The sequence below is a fragment of the Lactuca virosa genome, chromosome 6, assembly GCF_052849685.1.
Source record: "Lactuca virosa cultivar CGN04683 chromosome 6, Lactuca_virosa_CGN04683_v6, whole genome shotgun sequence".
Classification (NCBI taxonomy): Eukaryota; Viridiplantae; Streptophyta; class Magnoliopsida; order Asterales; family Asteraceae; genus Lactuca; species Lactuca virosa.
Genome location: NC_136431.1, coordinates 144,793,552 through 144,818,580, shown reverse-complemented (window position 1 = coordinate 144,818,580; position 25,029 = coordinate 144,793,552).

Below are 25,029 nucleotides of genomic sequence, written 5' to 3'. Positions count from 1 at the left end.
CACATCCTCAAACTTTTCCTTTAAACTCTCTCTAATATTTCAAGAACACCTTCCTTCCTCCACCAAAATCTCGTGACTTGGGTTGTGCTTCAAGGATCTTCACAAGTTTTTCAACCATTGGTAAGTTGTTATTAAAAACAAACATCTATCTTACATCTTAATGTTAAGAACTCCTTCTTACATAGATTTACTTCATGATCTAACTCTTAGAAACCTTCTAAGTCCGAAAATCACTCAAGAAAGCTTGCTAAAGGTCAAGACTCCTTCCATTTCTTCTTCAAAACCGAAACCATAAACCCAAGGTGAGTTCATACCCCCTTGTTTTCGGTTTTTACTTGTTTTTGGGGGGAGAATACAAGTGTTATGTGTTGATCTATGTGTGTTTGCATGTTATATGTGATATCCTTGGTTTGTGTTGTGAAAAATCATGTTATTAATTGCTATACTTCGAGATCCATAATAAAAGTGTGAAAGATTCATAAACAAGAACATAACTAACAACATAATACAAAGATCTAAGAGTCTTTATGGTTAAAGAAGTGAAAAACAAAGCCAAAGATTTTATAAGGGTCATTTTCGCAAAAACAACAAGGATTTGGTTAAAAGATGACATTTTCGATTTTTATGAGGGTAATATGGTATTTATTTAAATAAAATCTGATTTTATGAAAATAATACTTTTCAAGGGGTCAAAAATATAAATTTTAGCCTATTGGGCTTAAAATTGGGCCTCACGGATATTTGGGCCCAAAATTTCGACAATGAAGATGTTTGGGGTAGAAATTGTAAATTTATAAAAGTATGAGTCTAAAATATAAATAAACTATTTCAGGGGCTGAAAATGATCTTTTTGCAAAAAGTTGGACTAAAATGCAAAGTTTTTAGAAATTGGATCTAAAGTGTAAACCTTACGGTATTTGGGCCAAAAGTGTAAATCTTTTTCAATTAAGGGCCGAAAATGTCAAATAATATATATTGGGCTGAAGTTATAATATAAATTATAATTGGGCCGAAATTGCAAAGAAAATGATTTAAGGACCAAAAATGTCATTTTTCATTAAAAATGAATAAAAATGCCAGTTTTATTAAGAAAGGGCTGAAAGGGTAACTTTATATGAAAAATGGGCTGAAATGGTCAAATAAATATTTTAAGGTCAAATATGTTGATATTTAAACAATTGGGCCAAAAATATTAAATTATAGCATATGGATTTTTAACGATATATATATATATATATATATATATATATATATATATATATATATATATATATATATATATATATATATATATATATATATATATATATATATATATATATATATATATATATATATATATATATATATATATATATAACCAAAGTTTCGTTATAAATCAAATGTCAAAGTATTTTTAACATTGCGAATAAACATTTAGCATACAACAAATACTTACACTACGAACTTAAAATCGATAAACTACAAATGATTCAATGATTGGGCCCAAAATCTTATGTCCGTGCTATTGGGTCTTTGTGGCCCAATATCATGGTTATTGGGCCCAATATAATCAAAACATGTTTATTGGGCCTTGGTGACCCAATTACATGCCTACTGGGCCTTTATCAGCTTTAACATGCTATTGGGCCTTAGTGGTCCATTTGCATTGCTAATAAGACCCTAAACATTCATAATATGCTTAATGGGCTGTAACGTATCCGTAGCATACTCGACAGTCTATAATAACATATATAATTAGTGGACCACCGTTGTCCTCTTTCATGTCTGCTAGGCTTACTTCATATTTACGTAAACATCATTCGGGTTGTAAAACAAGGTTATTCAATTTCATTGGGATTTAGTGAGAAATAACGGGTGGCACCAATAAATGTCGGCCGTAGCCTGTAGTTATAATCAGAGTCTTCTGGAGTGAGAGCGAGAGTTTGTGCATAGATCTATACGGGGATGACTCCCCCACACCTGAGCTGTTCGCTACAGTTAGACTCGGCCAGTCTAGGGTGATAAAATCTTGATCAAAACCGGCGTTTGGAAAAATGCTAAGATAGGCGAATTAGTCATTATTATGCATGGTTATAACGACTCACATAGAGATCCATTACCATCTAAGTATTCATGGGAAATCATATTCATACACTGTGACGATGCAAAGTGATTTATACAGCAATACAAAACTATCATACTATTTAAATTGGAAAACATCAGGTTTTCCGGGGAAACGACATTATTCACTTCTACATGCAACAACTACAATACAAGGAACAATTATGAAGAACATTCACTTTTACATGTTTTGAAATCACATACATATACACTTATGGGATCATCACATCTTTTTCGTAAACAGTTTTTGTTACAAAAAATATCGGATTTTCTGGGTTTTACAAACAATACAAACTATTTTATATCAAACATGCTTATGAACTCACCAACATTATATATGTTGACCGTTTTCAAAATAACTTGTATTCTTAGGTAACTGTTAGAATGAAGAATCATCAAGCGTGTTTCTGAAATTTCTTTTGTGCAATGTCAATCGTTAAACAATTTATGTTCTGTGATGTTGTAATGTTAACAATGTACTTGATGTGAACAAGGTCAGTTGTAATGTATTTAATGCAGGGTGATGTTTATGTTATGTTTCATGTATATTCATTGTGATGATATTTCAATTTAAGTCACACGAGCCCTTGGACGTTTCCGCCGTCTGGTTCGGGGGTGTGACAAAGTTCATTTGATACGAAAGCAAAATGATCCCAGGAAAATATCTCTTCTTTAGACATCAAGAGAGATGAAGAACTGCTTGTGTGGTATCCCGTGAATTACAATTGAATACTCGTTGATAAGCATCGAAGGGCTTCTTTTGCATTGGTTTCGAAGGCGGCTTCAATTTTTGCACAGTGTCACAACTTAACATAAGTGTGATCCAATTGAGCAAAATTACTTGGATGACCAGTGTAGTCAAGAACAAGTATGGCTGGTGATTATTATATGTGACAAAGGTTCGGAAAAAATATTAAGACTGAAATATCATTCCAAAAAAAAAAATTAAGTACCGGATCTTTTTGGGCAAAAACGTCTTGGTGTTAGAATATTTTATCAAGATCACTCAATTCTAATGGAATGAGATTTTGAATATCGAAATGGTACAAAAACAAATGTTTTGTGAAAATCTTGAACACTGATGTTCACCATCAATTCCTTGATAGTTAGGTTCTTTAGGTTTCACCATCATCACGGAAGAATGACTGAAGATCATAAACACAGATATTTGACATATTTACATTCTGGTGGTTTCGACCAGAGATGTCGAGGATATGTAGTGAAGTGTGTGACTGTGAAAGAAATTTTGGTGAAAAAGATTTGGTTATAGAACTCATTGTACCTCTACTATAAATGTGGACTAAGCAGAAGACTCTCGACTCAGTCAGGAGAAGAGTAATGTAGCTCTTTGACTAATGTGAATACATCTTGATTGGGTAGGTACTTCGTATGAAAATTTCATTAAGGCTTCAAACACACAGAGTCATTAAGGCTTTGAGGACAACATGCAACAACATGCTTCTTGGGACACTTAGCTAGTACATAGTTTCGAATAATACCTGTTCTCTTGAAGAATGTGATCATTTGGCATGCAAAATTGCATCATGTTGTTACAATGAGACTCCATCGATAATAGTTTTGTATTTTTGGATTTTTAATTTTTAGAAAGCAAACAAAAATAAGAAAATCTTTTTGAATTTTTGGTTTTTAGAAATCAAATACAAAAATAAGAAAATCTTTTTGGACATTTGGATTTTAGAAATCAAACACAAAAATGAGAAAATCTTTTTGGATTTTTGATTTAAAAAAAAACAAAAATAAAACTAAATGAACGGTAAAATATTACTTAGTGATGTTCGACCCATAGTCTAGCAGTCATCAATCATGGATTGTACAACAAATATTTTTCATCAAATGCTTGTGTTCTGAACGATTAAGAGAGAAGTCGAATGCGAAGGCAGTTGAACGCTGAACGTGAATATTAACCTCTGAATAGAACACAAACAGTCGAAATTGAGTTAAAACATACAAAAAAAATACCTACTAGTCGAAAGTAAGGTAAAATGTATGTTCGAGTCAGATTCAAGAAGAATGTGGAACAGAAGATGCGTCCATCATTCCTAGACCATTCAAAATCCTTAAGAATGATTTTTCATCTAAAGGTTTTGTGAAAATGTTAGAAATCTGATATGTTGTTTTGACAAAATGGACTTCAATGTTTCCATCTTCAACGTGGTCTTTGATGAAGTGATAACGAAGAGCAATATGTTTTGTTTTCGTGTGATTGACCGGATTATAACAAATTCGAATTACATTTTGGGAATCACAATACAACGGTATTTTCTTCATGTTGATTGCATAGTCTCGCAATTGGCGTTGAATCCAAATTACTTGTGATGTGCATGCAGCAACAACATGATATTCTGTCTCAACAGTTGAAATAAAACACTGGTTTGCTTCTTTGATTACCAACTCACAAGCTTCCCATCCAAAAATTGACAGCCTCCAGTTGTGCTTTTTTGATCCAATTGACATCCACCTAGGTCCGCATCAGAAAATGCTTGGATAGAGAATCCTGTCTTCGAAGGATACCACAATCCTAATGAAACTATTCCTTGGGGTATAAAAATATATTTTTAAGTGGAGTAAGATGAGGTTCTCTTGGGTTCGATTGGTACTTGGCACAATTACACACAATAAACATAATATCAGGTCGACTTGCAGTTAAATACAAAAGCGAACCTATCATGCTTCTATTCGTCGTTAAATGCATGGCAAGATTATCCAACAAAGAACTTAAGCTCGTGCCAACTACCATAGGTACTTTGACTTTTGTGTTATTCGTCATGCCAAACATTTCAAGTATGTTTCTCTTTATTGATAAGAATGCCTTCCCTATTTTGAAGAATATGCAAACCTAAAAAATTATTGATTTTACCCATCATACTCAATTCGAATTGACTTTTCATGAGTTCCTCAAATTTCTTAGGAAATGAAGGATCTGTCGAACCAAAAATAATGTCAATGACATAAATTTGAACGAGCATCAGATGATCCCCTACTTTCTTTCAAAATAAAGTAGGATCAACTGATCCTTGTTTAAATTTAGCGATTTTCAAAATTTTTGTCAAAGTTGCATACCAGGCATGAGGTGCTTGTTTCAACCCATAGACTGCCTTGTCTAAAATATAACAGTGATAAGGATACTTATCGTTGATGAAACCCTGTGGCTGTTCGACGTAAATCGTTTCTTCCATAACACCATTGAGGAATGCACATTTGACATCCATCTGATAGACATCGAAATCCTTGTGAGCTGCATAGGCAAGAAAAATTCGTACTACTTCGATTCTTGCGACATGAGCAAAGGTTTCCTCATAATCAATACCTTCTTGTTGAGAATAACCTTTTACGATTAGTCTCACTTTATTTTGAATGATATTGCCTTCCTTATCAGTTTTGTTTTTGAAAATTCATTTTAAACCAATTAATGAAACATCTTCAGGTTTAGGAACTAATCACCAAACCTTTTTTCATTCGAATTCAGCAAGCTCAGATTGCATTGCAATAACCCAATCAAAGTGTTCTAATGCAATCTTTACTGTTTTTGGTTCTAATTTCGAAATGAAAACATTAAACATATAGAATTCTTGATGAACATTCAAAACCTCATTTCTGGCTCGAATCTGGGCTCGAGTCAAGAATCCAGAATTTGGATCACTAAGAATCTATTCTCTAGGATGATTTCTGGTCCATTTGTCTATTGGTGGAAATGAAAGATTAAAGTCTAAAGGTGCATCTTCAAGGATGTCATCAACTTCTGATCCTACTCCTACAATTGAGATATTATCAACTACATAATGGAATTCATTATCTTGATCATTACCGTTAACATGATTCGATCCACTTGGCTCCCCCTCGACTAATGGATTTGAGATGTGATGCTCCCCCTTAACATCAACATGGATATGCATACACGCCCCCTCGACTTGAGCTTCAGGTGTCATATGCTCCCCTTCAACATGCGAATCATGACTTTCATTTTGAGATTTCGAGATCAAGTGCTCCCCCTCCACTTGATCACCAGTCGAAACAGGTATTCTTTCGACATTTTCTCTTGAAGTTGATGAAGAATGTGCTTCATTTTCTTAATTTGTGACTGTCGAATCATCAAAGAATTTCGATGCCTCAGGAACTTGATTATCATGAGCATTGATCTCTACATTGATTACCCTATCAGGAATACCTAAAATTAAATCAAAATCAATATCAAAAGAATTCATTTGTCCAGATTCAATATTTGATTAAGCAATAATAGGATTTTGAACGAGAGACTGTTCAACTCTTTTGACATAATAGTCATCGAATGTGATATTGAAAGTTTCTTCTAGATTCCTTGTTTGTTTTTTCAACACCCTATAGGCTATAGAGTTTTGAGAATTGTTGAGAAATTATTCTTTTATATCAGCTCAGATACCGATTGTTGAAAATATAAAAATCTGATCACCACAACAAAAGGCTCGGATACCAGTTACTGTGTGACAGATATTTAAGTTAAAGATATAAAATGTAAATATAAATAAAGAATAATAATTGCGGAATAAGTATAAATATGAAAGCTATAATAATATGAATGACTGTATTTAAATGACGTAAAGCTATAAATAATATAAATGACTGTATTTAAATGACATAAAGCTATAATAAAGTATATAAGTATATAAATATATATCAAGTAGGTTCGTCAATAAATTGACTGAACTGGACTGATGGAACGACTGGTCGATATTTGGACTCTTGGAATGACTGGTCGATATTGGGACTCTTGGAACGACTGGTCGATATTGAGACTCTTTGAATGACTGGTCGATATTGGGACTCTTGGAACGACTGGTCGATATTGGGACTCTTGGAACGACTGGTCGATATTTGTTCAAAGATCAATCCGGTATTTGATAAGTAACAAAAAGTTCATTCAAAGCTCGGTTTTTATGTAAAACAGGTGTTTACATAAAAGTACAAAATACATGAGTTTATGTATTTGTATTTGAGGTGTTTTTGGGTAAAAACATGCACACGGGTCGTGTAAGATAAGGCACAAGTAACACGGGTCGTGTAGGAAGCTTTAGGAGGGTTTTGGAGGGTTTTCTTGATGAGGATCCTGAACACGGGCCGTGTTGGATTTAAGCTTGGATTAACACGGGCCGTGTTGAAGTACCAGAGGCAAACAGATGAGTACACGGGCCGTGTCTAATATAAGGCATGCTAAACACGGGTCGTGTTCACGCAGGAGTCAATTTCGGGATTTTTGTAATTTGAAGGTAAGTTTTGTTTGTGATGTTTTGGCTAAGGTAATGGTGTTATGGTGTTTTGAGGATGTTTTCTAGGTTGTTTAGAGGTTGGAAGGAGGTTGATATAAGGTGGTGAAAGTTTTATGAAGATGATGATGAATAGTGATGGGTTTTGTTGTTGATCTTAATGCAGAAGGTTTTAAGGTGTTTTATGGTTGTGTTTAGGTGTTTTGATGTAAGGGAGGTGTTTTGTGGTGTATGGTGTGATGAACAAAGATGGTGAAGATGAAGAACCTTGAGTTTCAATGAAGAATATGAAGATGGTTGATGGTGTTCTTCATTTAGCTTGTTGATGATCTTGGTGTTCTTCACTTCATTGTTGTTTGATCTTTTTGTTCTTCACTTTCTCCAGGGATGAAGATTGAGATGGTGTGGTTTTACAAAGGAAAACTCACTATAACATATGAATCTCTCTTACTCTCTTCTATTCTCACCAACACTAACACACACTGCATACACATGTATATATATGAGAAACAAATATCTTCCAGCACTTGATTTGTTAGTGAAAGAGTAATGGCTGGTGATGCAAGTTGTGGTAGAGGTCTAGGAGCAAAAAACGTGTGATGGGGTTTTGCTTCTCATATCCTTTGCTTTGTTGACTTTTCTTGGTTTGACTATTCAACATTGTTGACTTCTCAGTCGCACAGCTAATTTTCTCGTCTATGCGTTTTCGTCATTCGCGTGTTTTCGTATTTTCCGTTTGATCACGAATTTATGCAACCTGAAATAACTGATAATATTTGTTAGATAATACAAAAACAGCTCGTCTTATTTCAGTGATGGTCACATACAAGGTCACATAAAAAAACATTTTTCAACAATTTCCCCCTATGTGATCATTGCTGGAATATGGACAGTTATGATTTACTCATATTGACAGTTTAGAACTTTTGAAGATTCGAGATAAAAGATTTGTCAATAGATAAGATATATAAAACATAGTGATTGTTTTGAAAGGTTGTGACTTGGTTTAACATATATTATGTAAAATATTTTCAGAAATTTGTTTCCGAATCAAAGTCTCGGGTTCGGTTATCAAAGGGTAGCCATATATGTATCTAAAGAAATTTCCTAAGATTTTATAGCATCATTAACGACGATAAGTGGTCTAACAGGTCGATTCAGATGAACGCTCATAGGTATAGCTCACACTTCACTTGGGTGTTTGGTTGTTCTGGCAGCAGAACAAGTTAATGATCACTAAAAATGAGTGATATCTCTCTCTGACAACTCACATTCATATTGGAGGTGTTCAACTATGCTTTTCCTAAAAGTCACATAAGACTGGTTTCGGCATTACTCAGCGGGTTTCTTCATTCATGCCATTAAAGTTCACTCTCTCTCCATCGAGAAATACATGTAGAGGGGTTTAGCAATTTGCATAGTGCAGTTTGCATCTAAGAATCTTCAGTGATGAAGGCTACAATATCCCGAGAAATCCATTGTTGTTGCAGCTTCTTCTTTGATGGTATCCTGTTTTTTGATCAATATCGATTTATTGTAAAAAAGATATTTTGTTTTAGCGTCGAGAATTTGCTACGTTTGAGAAAATTGGGTTTTTTTGAGAGTATCTGTCTTGCGGGATTAAGATATCTTCTTTTGTGAAAAATGGTTAAAAACAGATCACGGGATCTTATGATGTTTGTTTTGAAATAATCATTTGGTTGAAAAGTTTGTTTGAAAATACCAAATGTAGAATATTTTTGTTTTCTTTGGTATTTCTTCAGTGAATGATTTGGCTTTTTTGTTGATTCGTCTTTATCTTGATTCATCCTTGACGATTGGATGTGGATAGATCTTTGTTGTTCTTTGATAAGTGATTGTTGAAGTCCTTTTCGTTTCATCTTTTCTTGTTGATGGATCACGGGATCTCAAGACTTCATTTTTGGTTGGCTTATATCTAGGTAGGGATTGGTGGCATAAAAGACAGTTTGTCTAGTATGTAAGAAGTGAATGTATCGTCCCTGGTCATTTTGATATCTAAGCAAAAATGAGACCGTGACAAGGTATAATCGGGTATACCTTATAAGCAATAGTGACACACCTAAGCTCACAAGAAATGAATTCCACAGTGATATAGATTGACGAGGCACAAATTCTCACATGGGTTTTTGTTTTCATCTGAACCTCCTTACCTTATGTCCCTTGATTGTTTAAAATTGTCAATAATGAAATGAAATCGAAGGAAATAAAGTTATATACATTATGAAAAGTAGGAGATTTGAACCTTCACTCCAATTGAGAATCAATATGACTTAAAATCTTCATCGAGCATAAGCATCTGAAAATTAAGTCAAGAGACGATTAATCACAAGGTTCCATAAAATCTTATTATGGCAATTCTTTTATTATATTTTTGAAGATGTGTTTTTCTGAATGTTTTTGGAAATATTGGTTATTTGAATGTTTTTGGTATTTTTGAAAAGAAAGCAATTTTCAATTGTTTTTGAATTTTCTTTTTGAATGAAAGTAAACACACTTTTGTACAAACAAAAAGTAAAGGTTTAAGGATGGATGTTATCTGGATTTAACATTCGTAGATGGCCTAGGAAGTATTGAAACTTTGTTTCATCGAGAGGCTTAGAGAAGACATCAGCAATTTGATCTTCGGAGTTGATGAAGTGTAGTTCGATATGACCCTTTTGAATGTTGTCTTTGATAAAGTGATATCGAATGTCGATGTGCTTTGTCATGGAATGGTGAACGGGATTGTGAGAAATGGCAATTGCAATGGTTGAGTCACAAAATATGGGAATTTGTGAGATTTTGAAGCCATAGTCACGCAATTGAGTTTGCATCCATATGACTTGTAAACAACAGCTGGCGGCAGCGACATATTCAGCTTCTGTTGTTGATGTGGACACACAAGTCTGTTTCTTTGAAGTCCAACTCACTAGTCTACCTCCTAAGAATTGACAGCTCCCAGATGTACTCTTCCTATATAGCTTGCATCCTCCGTAGTCTGAGTTGGTGAAGGCGTTCAGCTGAAAATCAGATTTAGGTGGATACCAAAGGCCAAGTTTGGGAGTGCCTTTCAGGTATTTGAAGATGCGTTTCACAGCATATACATGGGATTCCATACGATTTCCTTGGTATCTAGCACACACACACATGTAGAAAACATGATGTCAGGTCTGCTGGCAATGAGGTATAAGAGTGATCCGATCATTCCACGATATATTTTTCTGGTCAACGGGTTTGCCATTTAAGTCTGCATCGATTTTGTATCCAAAAGCCATTGGGGTTTTTGCGGTATTGGATTTGTCCATTGAAAAGCAAGTGAATAGGTTTTTGACATAATTCTCTTGGTTGATGAAAATGCCATCAGTTGACTGTTTGATTTAAAGTCCGAGAAAAGTAGTCATCTCCCCAATCATGCTCATTTCAAATTTTCTCTTCATTAGATCTGCAAACTTAACACTTAAAGATTCATCAGTAGAACCGAAAATAATGTCATCAACATATATTTGTACGATTAACAGATGTTTATTAAAGATTTTACGAAAGAGGGTTTGATCGATTGAACCTCTTTTAAAACCCGATTCTTCGAGAAAGGTTGATAACGTGGCATACCAGGCTCGGGGTGCTTGTTTCAAGCCATAGACAGCTTTCTGCAATTTAAAGCTGTGATCTGGAAATTTAGGATCTTCGAAACCTGGTGGTTGTTGGATGTATACTTCGCGATCTATCTCTCCGTGTAGGAATGCACATTTAACGTCCATTTGGAATACTTTGAAGTTCTTATGTGCAGCATATGCAAGAAAGATGCGAATTGCTTCAAATCTAGCAACTGGAGCATATGTTTCATCGTAGTCGATTCCTTCTTGTTGTGAATATCCTTTGACTACAAGACGTGCCTTGTTTCTACAAATGATTCCTTGATCGTTAGTCTTGTTTCTGTATATCCATCTTGAACCTATAAGAGTAACATCGGGTGGAGTAGGAACAAGATTCCATACGTTGTTTCTTTCAAATTCTGCTAGCTCTTCTTGCATAGCTTTTACCCAGTCAGGATCTTTTATAGCAGAATGTATGGTTTTGGGTTCAGTCATGGATAAGAAGACTCCAAATAAACATTCATTTGTGGATGCGGCTCTAGTCTGAATGCCTGAGTTGGGTTCTCCGATGATTTGATCTATAGGATGATTTCTGGTCCACTTTATCAAGCGATTCTCTTCCGCTATAATAATTGGAGTTTTGGTATCCCATTGTTCTTCTCCGGGGGTTTCATATTGGAATAGGTTTGAAGGTTCCCCCATAAATGATGCATCAGGATTGTTTTGGCTATTTGGGGATGGGGTATTCAAAGGAGGATTTGGTGTTTGTTCCAAAGAGGAAGTATGTGTTGGTGGTTCCCCCTCGAATTGATCTGCATCATTTTGGTTTGTTTGTGGAGTTCCTTCAGTGGGTGTTCCTGTAGGATCAATTGAAGTAGTTAGAAGTTCATAATTGTAAGCGGTTTTTGGTTGTTCAAAAAGTAAATCAAGATCGATTTCAATGTCTATGTCAGGAGAAGGTGTTTGTTGAATTGGATTTTGAAAAATATTATCAATCATTTTAGAACCAAAATGTTCACGATCCAATTTCCTAACATAAAATTCATCGAAATGAACATCGGTACTTTCTTCAATTACTCTGGTACGTCTGTTCAGTACTCGATAAGCAGCTGAGGAAAACGAGTAACCAAGGAAAATTCCTTCGTCCGACCTTGATTCAAATTTTGAAAGGTGATCTTTATTGTTCTTTATGAAGCATCGACAACCAAAAATATGGAAAAATTTGATGTTTGGTTTTCGGTTGTTAATGACTTCATATGGTGTTTTATGAAGATGTTTATGGATTAAGGAACGATTTTGAGTGTAGCAAGCTGTGGCTATTGCTTCTGCCCAAAAGTATTGTGGCAGATCAGCGAAGATAAGCATTGATCTTACAGCTTCACATAGAGTTCTATTCCTTCTTTCGACAACACCGTTCTGTTGTGGAGTGTATGTGGCTGAGAAGTTATGTTCAACTCCTTTGTCTTTGAGAAATGAATCTAGAGTCTTGTTTTTGAACTCTAAACCATTATCACTTCAGATTCTTCGAACAGGTCTTTTGAGCTTCAGTTCGATTTGTTTGATGAAGTTGATCATCTCTTCAGGTGCTTCTGATTTTAGTCTTAAGAAAAAGACCCAAGTAAAGCTCGAGAAACCATCAACGACAACAAGAATGTACTTCTTCCCTTGTATGGTTTGGGTTTTGGCAGGGACACAAAGGTCTATGTGCAACAATTCTAGTGGTTCGGATACACTAGATTCTGAGATGCTTTTGTGAGTTGATTTGGAAAGTTTTCCTTTTTCACATGCAGCATAAAGAGTTTCGTTATCGAGCTTCAGAAGTGGTAGCCCTCGAACAAGATAATCGCCGATCAATTTGTTGATGTACCCAAAGTTTAGATGGGAAATGTGGCAGTGCCATAACCAACTAATATCTGCTGGGGCTTTAGATAGAAGACATATATCGGGTTTACCATAGATAAGATCCATGTCAAGTGGATACATATTTCCGGCACGGTCAGAATCAACTATAACATCTTTGGTTTTGGCGTCCATGATCAAGCTTCGTTGTTTGGTGAACAGAACTTCAAGATTGTTATCACACAGTTGAGAAACACTGATGAGGTTCTGTTTCAGGTCATCGACGAAGGCAACTTTCTTTATGGTGAAATTACCATTTGTTATGTTTCCATAACCCTTGATTTTTGTTGTCATGTTGTTGCCGAAGGGAACATCTTGATTGGTTTGTGTAGGTTTGAAGTCACGTAAGTAGTTCCGGTTTCCTGTCATATGCTTGGAGCAGCCACTATCGATATACCATGTATCATCATTGGGTTCTCCAGCATTAAGTACCTGCAATCAGACAGAAGGTTTAGGTACCTAAATCTGAATGGGTCCTGGTTTGTCAGTTGTTACGACATATTCCTCAGTCTCAATTTCATTGATATTGTCAGAATCATCTCTGATATCAACAAAAGTTTCTTGAGAACCAAGTGTGGACTTCTCAATCATGTTCAAAATCCTAACTTCACTTTTGGTTAAGGTCTCATTTACAATATTCACAAGATCACCAGCATTCAAATGTTCATTAATATTTACAATCCCATGCACATACAAATCATTTGGAACTTTATCATAATATGCTATCTCGCTTTCACAATCATAAGTAGTTTCGTCTATTTGTTCTCTTTTGAAAGCAAGAAAATGAAGTAGTTTACGATGCTCTTAACAACAAATCTTAGCAGAATGATGAAGTTCAGTGATTTTAGCATACAATGTCCTGGCAGAGTTACAATAAATGGTGCGTTGTTTAACAAGCATAATGTTGTCCGTACGATAATATCTCTATCAATAAACAAATTTGTGATTCTTAAATCTAGAGATTCTATTACACCATTATTTTCTTCTAATTTGTGTTTAGCTTCATAGTAAAGGGACTTGGACCTTTCTGCTTCACTACTCATGGAGATTAAGATGTCATTAAGATAAGAACATGTATTATTAAACTCAGATAAAACATCATTATAAGAAGATGAAGGAATTTTAAATAAGTTAATAAGATCACGTACCTTAGCAGTCATCCGTGATTTCGTCGAGTCAGTGGACACGAAACGCCGACTAGTAATCTGTTCCTCTTCACTCATCACATCCGAAACAACTTCCTCCTTTTCATCTTCCCCCAACTTTGCATGCATCACCCCATGAGTTGGATTTCGAATCTCATCATCATCTGATCTTGAAGACCATATTTGATAAGTGTCTTCTTCCTCATTACCTCCTCTCGCCATCAAAGAGACTCCCTTAGTTCGAGCATGAATCTCTTCCATCTTCTCAGCATAGAGTGCTTCATCTTTGATTATCTCCTTCTTTTCTTCCTTCTTCCTCGGCATGCAATCCTTGGATAAATGATTTAACCCATTGTAATAGTTACAATCGTAACCTAAGTCACCTTTCAACTTTAATTCCTTATTCTCAACCAAACTCTTTACATATTTCTTCTCCATTTCCGATTCAACCTTCACACTTTTTCCTATCGAACTATTTCCTTTAACCTCATTATTGTTCTTGAATTTCGGATTAAAAGGCTTCTTGAAGATTTTCTTCACTTTGTTGTTCGAATAGTAAGAGATTGCTTCATCATCAGAGTTAACCAAGAAACCTTCATCATCATTTTTGGCTCCTTCATCAGATTCGACTTCTGATTCCTTTGTAGTCACTTTCGACATCAGTGCTAAGGGTCCTCCCAAACTCAATTTGATTTCTTCAACAATTTCATTAATTTCACTTTCGTGTGCTTTCAGTACATGGTACAAATTTGCCAATAAGTAACCATCAAAACTTTCTTGAGTCTTAATCATCAAGCTGATGTTTCTCCACTCATTTCGTAAGCCCATAAGAAAAGTGAGATTGAACTCCAGGGACGAACGAGTCACTCCATATCGATAACATTAAAAAATAAGTTCATTTAATCGATCATAGTAAGATTTGATTGATTCATTATCCTTCTGCTTGAACTCTCCCAACTCACAAGAATTATTTTACAGAACTTTTCTTTGTTTTCTCATTACCTTGATACTTCTCCTTCAAGGTATCCCAAATCTGCTTGGCTGTAGAACATCCACAAACATAGTTGTAAACTACTGGTGGTAGAGCACCACATAGTTCACGTAGACATTTCTTATCATTCGCCTTCATCTTCTTTTGATGGATCACATCAGATCTTTATCAATTCCATTCGGATAATCTTTCATTCTATCAGCCAATTGCTCATAGTACTCTGGAATTAACATTGGAATCTTAGTTGATAATCCAAGCAAGTGAGAGAAACTAGACACCATGTTCATGTTGAAGTTCGCCATTGTTGTAAACAATCGATCAAGACAAGTTTCCTGATTCAACTTGCAAAAATTTTTGAATCAGAAGGAGCGATTAAAAAAATGAAAAACTCGAGAAAACTTCAATCGATTGATTGAATCCTGCTCCGATACCAATTGATGTGTATTAGAATTGATTACAAACACAAATGATTGACATTCAAAGATGTATATTTGGCTCGATTAGTCTGAATGAGTACACGAGAGAAAATAGTAAAACTGAATTCTGCAAGTGTTCGAATGATGCTCTACTCTATGCACCTATCTTATTTATAGGATACATCAGACTCAAAAAATTACAAGGACTAAACATTAACGTATCGAAATAACAATGCCTTTAAAAATAGATAGAGTGTCGAAGTCATGCTGATTTCGAAACTTTATATACTCAGATAAATTTGACTCCTTACTATTTATGTTTGACCCCAACAAACACCGAATCTCCGAGCTTGAGAAGGACATATGTAGCTTCAATAAAAAATATAATCTTTTGGCCTGGGAGAAAGCCGCTGCTAAAGAAATCCTGACTTCATTGGATGCTAAGATGGATTCCTTGGTGCAGGCCAATGAAGGGCTAATGACTCAAAATAAGAGCCTTGAACGAGACGCCGTTGATTGTGATACGCTTATCGAGGAAATTCAAGCTGAAGCGGAGGCTCTGCTTGAATTGTGCGTATTATGGACAAATTAATCGAGCATCCAAATTTTACCAGCAGAGTCATCCAGATTCTACATGTTGCCTTTGTTGCCGACGAGGAGTCTAGCCGTGTTGGGTTGAAGGCGAAGATAGACTATGGAGCTCATGATCCTAAAGCTAGTGATTCTCGGTCCAGCCATACTACCAGTCTTAATGATGCTTTGCTCGCCTTTGCCACGATAAACTACGCTTCTATTCTGGGCTTGGGTCATCTTGACATGGCCAGGACACGACAACTTTGTGTGTTAGATGACGCTGGTGAGCATACAGATGATGCTCTGATTGGGGCAGCAGGTGGTGACGGTGCAGGAATAGATGGTGGTGGCGGTGCAGGAGCTAGTGGTGGTGATGAAACAGTTGGCGGTGACGATGATGTTGTTGGCTCATAAGGTACATTGTACCGTGTACAACCCTTCGGGGTGTGAAGAACTTGTGAAGCTTGTTTTTTACCCTTTTCGTTTGTGTTTGTTTGTTTTTATGGATGTAGCCCTTTGCGGCATGAACTGGTGGTAGCCCCTCGTGGCCTTGGTTGTAATGAATCTTTTATCTTTTGATGATCTTTCGATGTATGACACTTCTTTATGTGTGTTGTAATTGTTTTTTGCTTGTTTGTTTTGCCTTTGCAATAAGATGCATGTTTTGGATTTTCTAAATGTCTTTTTAGATGACGTAAGCGTGTGTCGAGCCTATATCGCTTGTTTCGTTCTATCTGGCTTGCGGTGGTGTGAAAACGGACTCTCTGAGTGAGGTTCATCAAGTTTCCACCCTGTCAAGAATGCGTTTGGCCCGTGTTTTTTCTTAGTTTTCTCATAATCCATTAAGTGCTTAAACGTTTAGGAGCCATTTTGAGCTCTAAGGCCGAGTATGCTGAGTATTTAATTTACATGGGCTAGCCCTGCCCTTTGGGCGAGATACATTGAGTATCTAAGTATTCCATGGCTGTTCTGAGCCTTCCTAGTTGCAACATATTTCTTTTAAGCATAAGGTAATTGTTTAAGAATACACCGAGTATCCGACGAAAAATGACTATTTCTGAGTCCAATGAATACATTGAGTATTTAACGTAAGATGGATACTCTGAGCTCAATGAATACACTGAGTATTTAAAATAAAGGTGGCTGTTCTGAGCCTAATGAATACGTTGAGTACTGAATATGCAAGTGATACACTAAGTATTTTAATCTTACAAAAGGTATGCTAAGCCTTGGGATACACTAAGTGTTTAACTTAAAGGTGGCTATTCTGAGCTTACTGAATACATTGAGTATTTAAATATGAAAGTGATACACTAAGTATTTTAATCTTGTAAAAGTTGCGGTAAGCCTTGAGATACATTGAGTATTAGTTGCCATTTTGGGTGATCAGTCCGGATGGTGAGTTATCACAAAGTTATTTGTTGTTTATTTTTGAGTAGGATTTTTATTTGTGTTTCCTTTCTCGGGATGGTGATGCTATTGACTGCCTTCCTTGGGTGATGGGTACCTTTGTTTGGTTTTAGCCCCGCAGGAATCCTCCCTAGAAGTGGAATTTCTTTAGGTTCCTAGCGTTCCATGTTCTAGGGATTGGCCTCCCCTCCATCATCTCGATAGTGTAGGACTCGTTGCAATATGCTTCGATTACCTTGTATGGTCTTTCCCACATGGGACCTAGTTTCCCTCGTGGCTGGCCATGGCTTGCCGCGTTTCTTCTCAAGACGTAAAGTAGTCGACCACAACTACCAGGAACTTCACTTTTCCAGGAGCTTCTGGAAATGGTCCGACAATGTTGATTCCCTATTGGTAGAAATGCCACGGACTGGTGATGCTCGTCAGCGGCGCCGGGGGAACTTCTTGAACTGGGGAGTAAGTTTGGCACTCTACACATGTTTGTGTTATTGTCATTGCGTCTTGATGGATGCTTGGCCAGTAAATGCCCATTCGAAGTATTTTCCCCGTGAGGGCCTTTGCTCCTTCGTGCACGTCGGCTGGCCTGGCGTGTGTTTCTCGAAGCGCTTCGTTTCCGCTAGCTTCGTCTATGTACTTTAACCATGATTTCATGAACCCTTTTCGATATAGTACCCCATCTATGATCGTATATTGTGGTGCTTTGATTCTTAATTTTTGGCTTCTTCATGGCTGTCGGGCAGAACACCATGTTGCAGATATACGATGATCGACGGTATCCAACTATGTCATGATGGGGTCATTGTAACACCAGCAAAATTTAGGTCAAAAATAAACTGTTCAATAACCTTAATTGGGATAAATGAAGTGATAGAGATCGTATCTAGGTTTCCAAAAATATAAAGAACACTAAAATCCGAGTTATAACGAAGAAGTTATGACCAATCGAAGATCCGCAACAAAACCGACAAAACACCGTTAAGCGTAAAATGCGAAATTCCGATAAAATACTTTTTAGCCTCGGGTATCTAAATGAAAGTCGTAGATATCATTAAACCGTAAACATACATAAAAAGAACGCCCAAATCTGACTTCGTATGAGGAAGTTATGATTTTTCGAAGTTTCGGACATAGCAGTAGACTGCTAAAAACTCGAATTAGAGATCGAGCGACTTTTTGCCAACATGACCTAAACGAGAATCGAAGATCTCATCAATGGTATTACAACGGTAAAAAGTCTGACGAAAACGGACATCGAATGAAGAAGTTATGGATTTTTAACGGACTTTTCCTGTCCCGGCCTGTTAAAAATGTAATATTAAAAATAAAGTCAAAATTAGCCAACGAAGTCTAAACGAGAGTTGTAGAGAATAATCTCACCTACGCGTGGATATAAAGAACGTCAAAAAAGGAGCTCGTATGTGAAAGATATGAATTTCTGAAGTTCGAGGCACGATTTTCGACGTTGTGTCAGAATTTGTCAGTGTTCACGACGTGAACACTAAAGTTCACGACGTGAACAGTCTGAATGACCCTTCCAGAGCAAGTTGACAAGTGATGCATGCCATGACGATTCGGGACCAAACTCACGACGTGAGTTATGCAAAACTCACGATGTGAATGTTAAAATGGTGGCTATATATAGAAATCTAAGCCTTCCGACTTTGGTTGCTCAACCCCATCCTCTCTCCCACTTCTACTCTGTGTTAAGCATCCCGAGACCACCCCGAAGCCCCGAAACAACCCTAGCACACGACGCAAGGCTCAAAGTCCCGTAGTTACCGAGGAACTTGCTTCTTTCTAGTCGAAGTATTGCCCGAGTTTAGTCTCGCCTTCTTCAACTCACCACTTCTATCAAGTGATTTCATACCCCCATTTCTACGCTTTTAACTGATTTTAAATGCTTTTGAACTCTTTACAGGGGGGATACAAGTAAACACACGGTCAACCCCATGTGAAAACATCTATCTTTCATTATACATTTCAGATTTGTTTTTAATAACTATCATATGGATCATGTCTAACATACAAAACATCTTACCTTACTTTACCCTCACGGGATAAAACATAAGTATAAATATCATAAGCTCTATTTATACGTTAGCATCATATAAAGGGTAACAACTTTCGTTATGACATCTTTTATACATACAAGAACATCCACCTTTTATTATGCCTTTGTTAACATTGTGAAAAAGGATAATCATTTCAGAAACAAACATATACATTTTAATACGGGACTTAATTGAGAATTCGTGAGGCATTCATCTTCAATATACCTTTTAAGGTACCACTAGAAGTCCTGTTTATAACCAGAATCTCCCGTCCGGAGAACGTGACAAGTGTGTATAGATCTATACGGGACTAATGATCCCGCACCCTGACAGCTAGCTACAGTCCCCGGGGTGACAAGTGTCATCTCATTTCGACGCCTGAAGAACGTCGCTACAGGCAAACTATGATAGTACGGTTATAAAAACTCACTGGATAGACAATTATTATGGTATTACGTTTTAATGGGGAAAAGTAACAAATGCAGTTTTTTTCACATTCAAATACAAATCTTCTTGTAGTTTTGTTTTATAATAAGACTATACATCATCTTTTGAGCATGTCATATTTGCTTACAGGTTACGGTCTTGGACATTTGAGACTACATTTCACTTTTAGGAAAATATAGGATTTTCCTGGTTCAAATACATACAGTTTATACAACGATCTTTCATACTCATATCATACATTTGTTATAAAATATCGGATTTTCTGGAAAACATACACGAACTTTCGAATGGCATACATTTTATCAAAACACTACTTATGAACTCACCAACTTTATTGTTGACACTTTTTCTTTGAAATAACTTGTATTCTCAGGAAAACGCTAAATCAGGTAGCAACTACTTTTGAGGACTAACGCGCTGGCGTTAGTAACATATTTTGGATCACCATATTGTATTTGATATTTAAACATGTAACACATACAATCATGTAAACTTTTCAAATACATTTATATTATGGTGGTGTGTACTTTCTTTACTATTCAATTGTTATGATACTGTACATGACGTCCTCCGCCCCCGAACGTTTCCGCCGTTCAGGTTTGGGGGTGTGACAGATTGGTATCAGATCGTTGTTTATAGTGAACTAAGTATATCAAAACCATTTATTTTTGATATACAACTATAAACACAACTGGGTAAAAACACTCTGACTGAGAGTTATACTTTTAAGATGAAATTTTTATAAAGTATACACGCATACATCATATAACAGGGTCAGTATCATGATGAAAACTATATAGAAGTATTATAGATGAGTTGTGCACTACAGTCATGCCTTGAGATTTGTAATCGGAACTGGGATGAGTATAGCCTGATCAACTATATTTGTCCGAGAGCCGACCAACATATGACAAGGGATAGCTACAGTGGACAACAAGTCTAAAACTTACCAAACTTATAAACCTTAGAATCAAACATAACATTTAGAATACTATAGGAGTATTTTATGCATACAATAGTTTAACTTTGATGTTCAACCTTATGTGCCTTAGTTCTAGACAATTCTTATATCCCTATTCTCGCACAGACACTATGGCCGGATTCCATCTACCAGGGGATTCCTACTACCCGAACCAAGACAATAGAGGATGGGTAGAGAATGATCCGGAAGAAGAAGTCAAGGAAGAAATGCACGAAGACTCCGACTCAGATCCCGAAGACAATAACCTACCCTTAGCGGCTTCGATCCAAAATCCTAATCCTCGACCGGAATTTCATGGCTCGACACCTCTATGGGCAACCAACCTGAATAGGTGGAGTCGCGAACAGGGTCAACCCCTTCCATACAATGGAGACCGAAGCTTCTACAATCTGAGCGAGGGAAGCTCAGCAGACAGAGTCCTTCATATATTGGTTCACCGAATTTCTCGCATTGATGAACAAGGAAGGACAACCATCCATCGAACTGAGGAGAATGATGCGAACATTGGAGTCAATACAGTTCGCATCTGACAGTTAGGATTAGCTCATGGAAGAATCGTAAATCAAAATGAGGCTTGGCAGAGAGAGCTAACTGCAACTCAAACTGAAGTTAGGGAACTTAGAGCATGCCAGGCAAGGTATGAAATGCGTATGCTCGAGATGGAGCGTCAGTTGGCAGAACCAAAGGATCACCAGAACAGTTCCCGTCACGAGTAGAGGATACTCTACTCGCTCCTTCTTTTGGTTTGTGGAATAACCTTCGTACGTAATCCATGAAGTACTCTTTTCATGTAAATATTCCCGTCTAGCAATTACCGTTTCACTAGATCTCTAAGCTGTCAAGTTTTTCCATGTGTGGTATATTGTAGACCTACTTCAAGGTCAAATTTTCCGAATTCAATGTAACTTCTATACCAACTATTATGACAGACTTCTTGTTTCTTCTAAAAAGATCATCATTATCAACCCATGCTTTGGGCTGTGTAAACAGTTCGTGTCATAAACTGCTATAGCAACTCACTACACTGTCCCTGTCGATCTAAACTATTGTTGTTCAATGTTATTGAGCTCAACAACACCGGCAAAGTCTTGCCACCATTTCATCTGTAACCCTATAGCTGGAAATGCCTTCTCGCTATTCAAACAGAATCAAGCCTTCAATAAATCCAACTTTTCTATCACCTACACTCTTTAGAGAAAGAGACCGTTACAATAGAATAACAAACCTTTACAACTTCAACTAAGGTGTGACAACCGTCAAAATTCGATTCGGTTCTAGATTTGACTAAACTTAGTTGCACGTATAGGCACGACACATACTAGACTAAGTAACTAGAAACTAAGTTATAACCTACTAGAAGCTTGGAAACAATTAGAATCAATGGATAGTATACTTAGATTTCACATTGATATGTGAATTCTACAACTACTTAACTGTAGTGAATATCCATATTTAGGTCACTCTTTGACTCGAACACCTTTTCATGAATCATATACACACATCATGCACTTTACCTAGTGGTAGAAATTAGGTCAGAGTCTCATAGAAACTTAAGTCAAAGTTGAAGACTAAGACTAGTATACTTGATTCCTCAATTTCGCTTGAATCTCGGAATCACTACATAGAATGCCAATAAACCGATAAAAATAAATTACAAACATTATTTATAACTATAAAAGAGTTATAATACCATAAGATAATTTGAAGTCTCAAATATTCAATTTATTTTGATATTCAAAGTTTATTAAACTCCAAAACCCTAAAAGCCCTAAAACCTAAATTTTATAAAGTTTAACATCAAGAATTTTATAAAATTAGTTATGAAACTTATAATATTATCTTAAAATAATTAAATTAAAAGGAAATATAATAAAGGAAATATAATAAAGGAAATAAAAATTTAAGTCATTAACATTTACCCTTAATTTATAAGTCAAAAATCAAGATTTTATGAGTAAAAACTATATTAAGGTGCATATTTTATAAAAATTTGGTGTTTTTATAAAATAATTAGAATTTTATAAAAATGGAAGAGTGAGGGAACCTCTCTCCTCATCAAAATTCGTCCCCCCTCTTTCCTAGGCACCCTCTTCCCAAAATTTTTAATCATTCACTTCACCCTCACACTCCATCTTCTCTCTCACTCTACCCCTCATTCTCTCTCACACTCTTCATCACCACCACTCCATTTCTCTCTTCATTTCTCTATACCCACGAAATTTTCCAGAGAATAAGTCCAAGAACACACCTCAAACTCAAAATCTTCATCATCTAGTGGTGTTCATTAAGGTAGAACACGATTTCCTTTCATTTTCCTCCATGTTTTCAAGGTTTTTCTTGCTTTTCCTTCTTCTTCTACACCTTTCTCTTAGAAAATTTGTGTGAATATTCATTCACTTCAGTTTTGATGATGATGGTGGTAGATTTTCACCAAAAACATCTTGCATGTTACAAAATGGTGAAGATCCATGACCTAAACCTAAGTCAAAACCATGGAAATGCACTTTTCTATATGTTTTGGTGGAAAAACACCACATGCACCCTATATTTTCTATCAAAAACGATTTTTGAACATTTCAAACTCATGAATGATCTTCAAACCAACATGCATGTGATGATCTTCAAGCTAATATGCTAGATCATCAAAGTATGTTGTTAAAAGCTTTCAAATATGTTCATGAAGGATTTATTTCCAAATAAATATCTAAAACTCTTTTTCTGACCAAATCCGATTTTTCCTAGATTCCCATCAACAAAATAAGATGATCTGTAAATTTCCAGAAAATAATTCATTTTTCTAGAATTATTATAATTAATGCAAGAAAATAGGGCAATAAATCATATAAAATACTTTCTGGGGTCTATAAATCCTAGTTAAATTCGTGGACGACCCTTATGCTAAATAATGATCCCTCATTAAGTTTCATCGATTTTTGTTACTGTTTAATATGGTTTTGAATTTTCTTTTTGTTTAGCCCCAATAAATCATAAAACCGCTTTAGATAATTTGAAAAAGTTATATAATAATTTTCGCAGCTTATATTCTCTGTGGAAGACTTAGAAAAGTCTTTTCAGAATTTTTCATAATGTATTCCTATTTTTCCCCGATTTTTGTGTATATTATGGACTAAAAACAGGAAAAATAGTTCTGCTTATCCAAAATTCATAAAAATTTACCAGAACACCTTGTAGTACATTAGGAGGCTACATAAAATTTTTTGATGACTTTTCCCTTCTGTATAATATTTTTCTCCTATTTTCTAAGATTAAATACACTTAAATATACAAAATCGGATTCCAGTAGATAAAAACCACATTTGGGATTTTTCCCAGATTATTTACACTGTACATGAACTTTACAAAATTTTTGGTAATTTACTTTAACTGTTTAATAATTATTCTCCAATTAATGATTATTTAAGAGGATAAAACAAAGAAAAATAGAAAGACTAATTGAAAAATATCTTTTATATTTTTCACAGCTTCTACATGTATAATAAAAGTGTTACAAAAATTTTGGGCAATTTTGGAAACTGTTTTCTATTTATTTCAATTTTTATTAGAATAAATGCTCAAAAATCATAAAATTTGGTTAAACAGTTTAGAAATCAATTTTTATATTTTTCTCAACTTAAGAATGTTTAATAACAATACCACAAAAAGTTTGGGTAATTTTGGAAACTGTTTTCTATTTATCCCCATTTTTATTAGAATAAATGCATAAAAATCATAAAATTGGGTTAAACAGTTTAGAAACCCCTTTTTATATTTTTCCCAGCTTAAGTATGTATAATGACATTGTTATAAAAAGTTTGGGGTATTTTCATAACTGATTTCTATTTTTCATGAATTTGTATCTATTTAGAGAATTAAATATGTGAAAAATGGTTATACATATTCATAATCCATGAAAATTTATCTAGAAGTCTTTTAGTACATTTAGAACCAAAATCTGAAGTTTGGTAATTTTTATTAACTGTTTAGTATTTTTCATGATTTTATGGTTATTCAAGAAACTAAAATCGTGAAACATGGTCAGACAAATCAAAAATTCAAGAAAATTTATCTTAAGGTCTTTGACTTCAATTAAAACTTAAATGCAAAGTTTGGGAAAGTTTAGAACTAAATTGATTTAGTTTTGAATATTTAATCATTGGAACA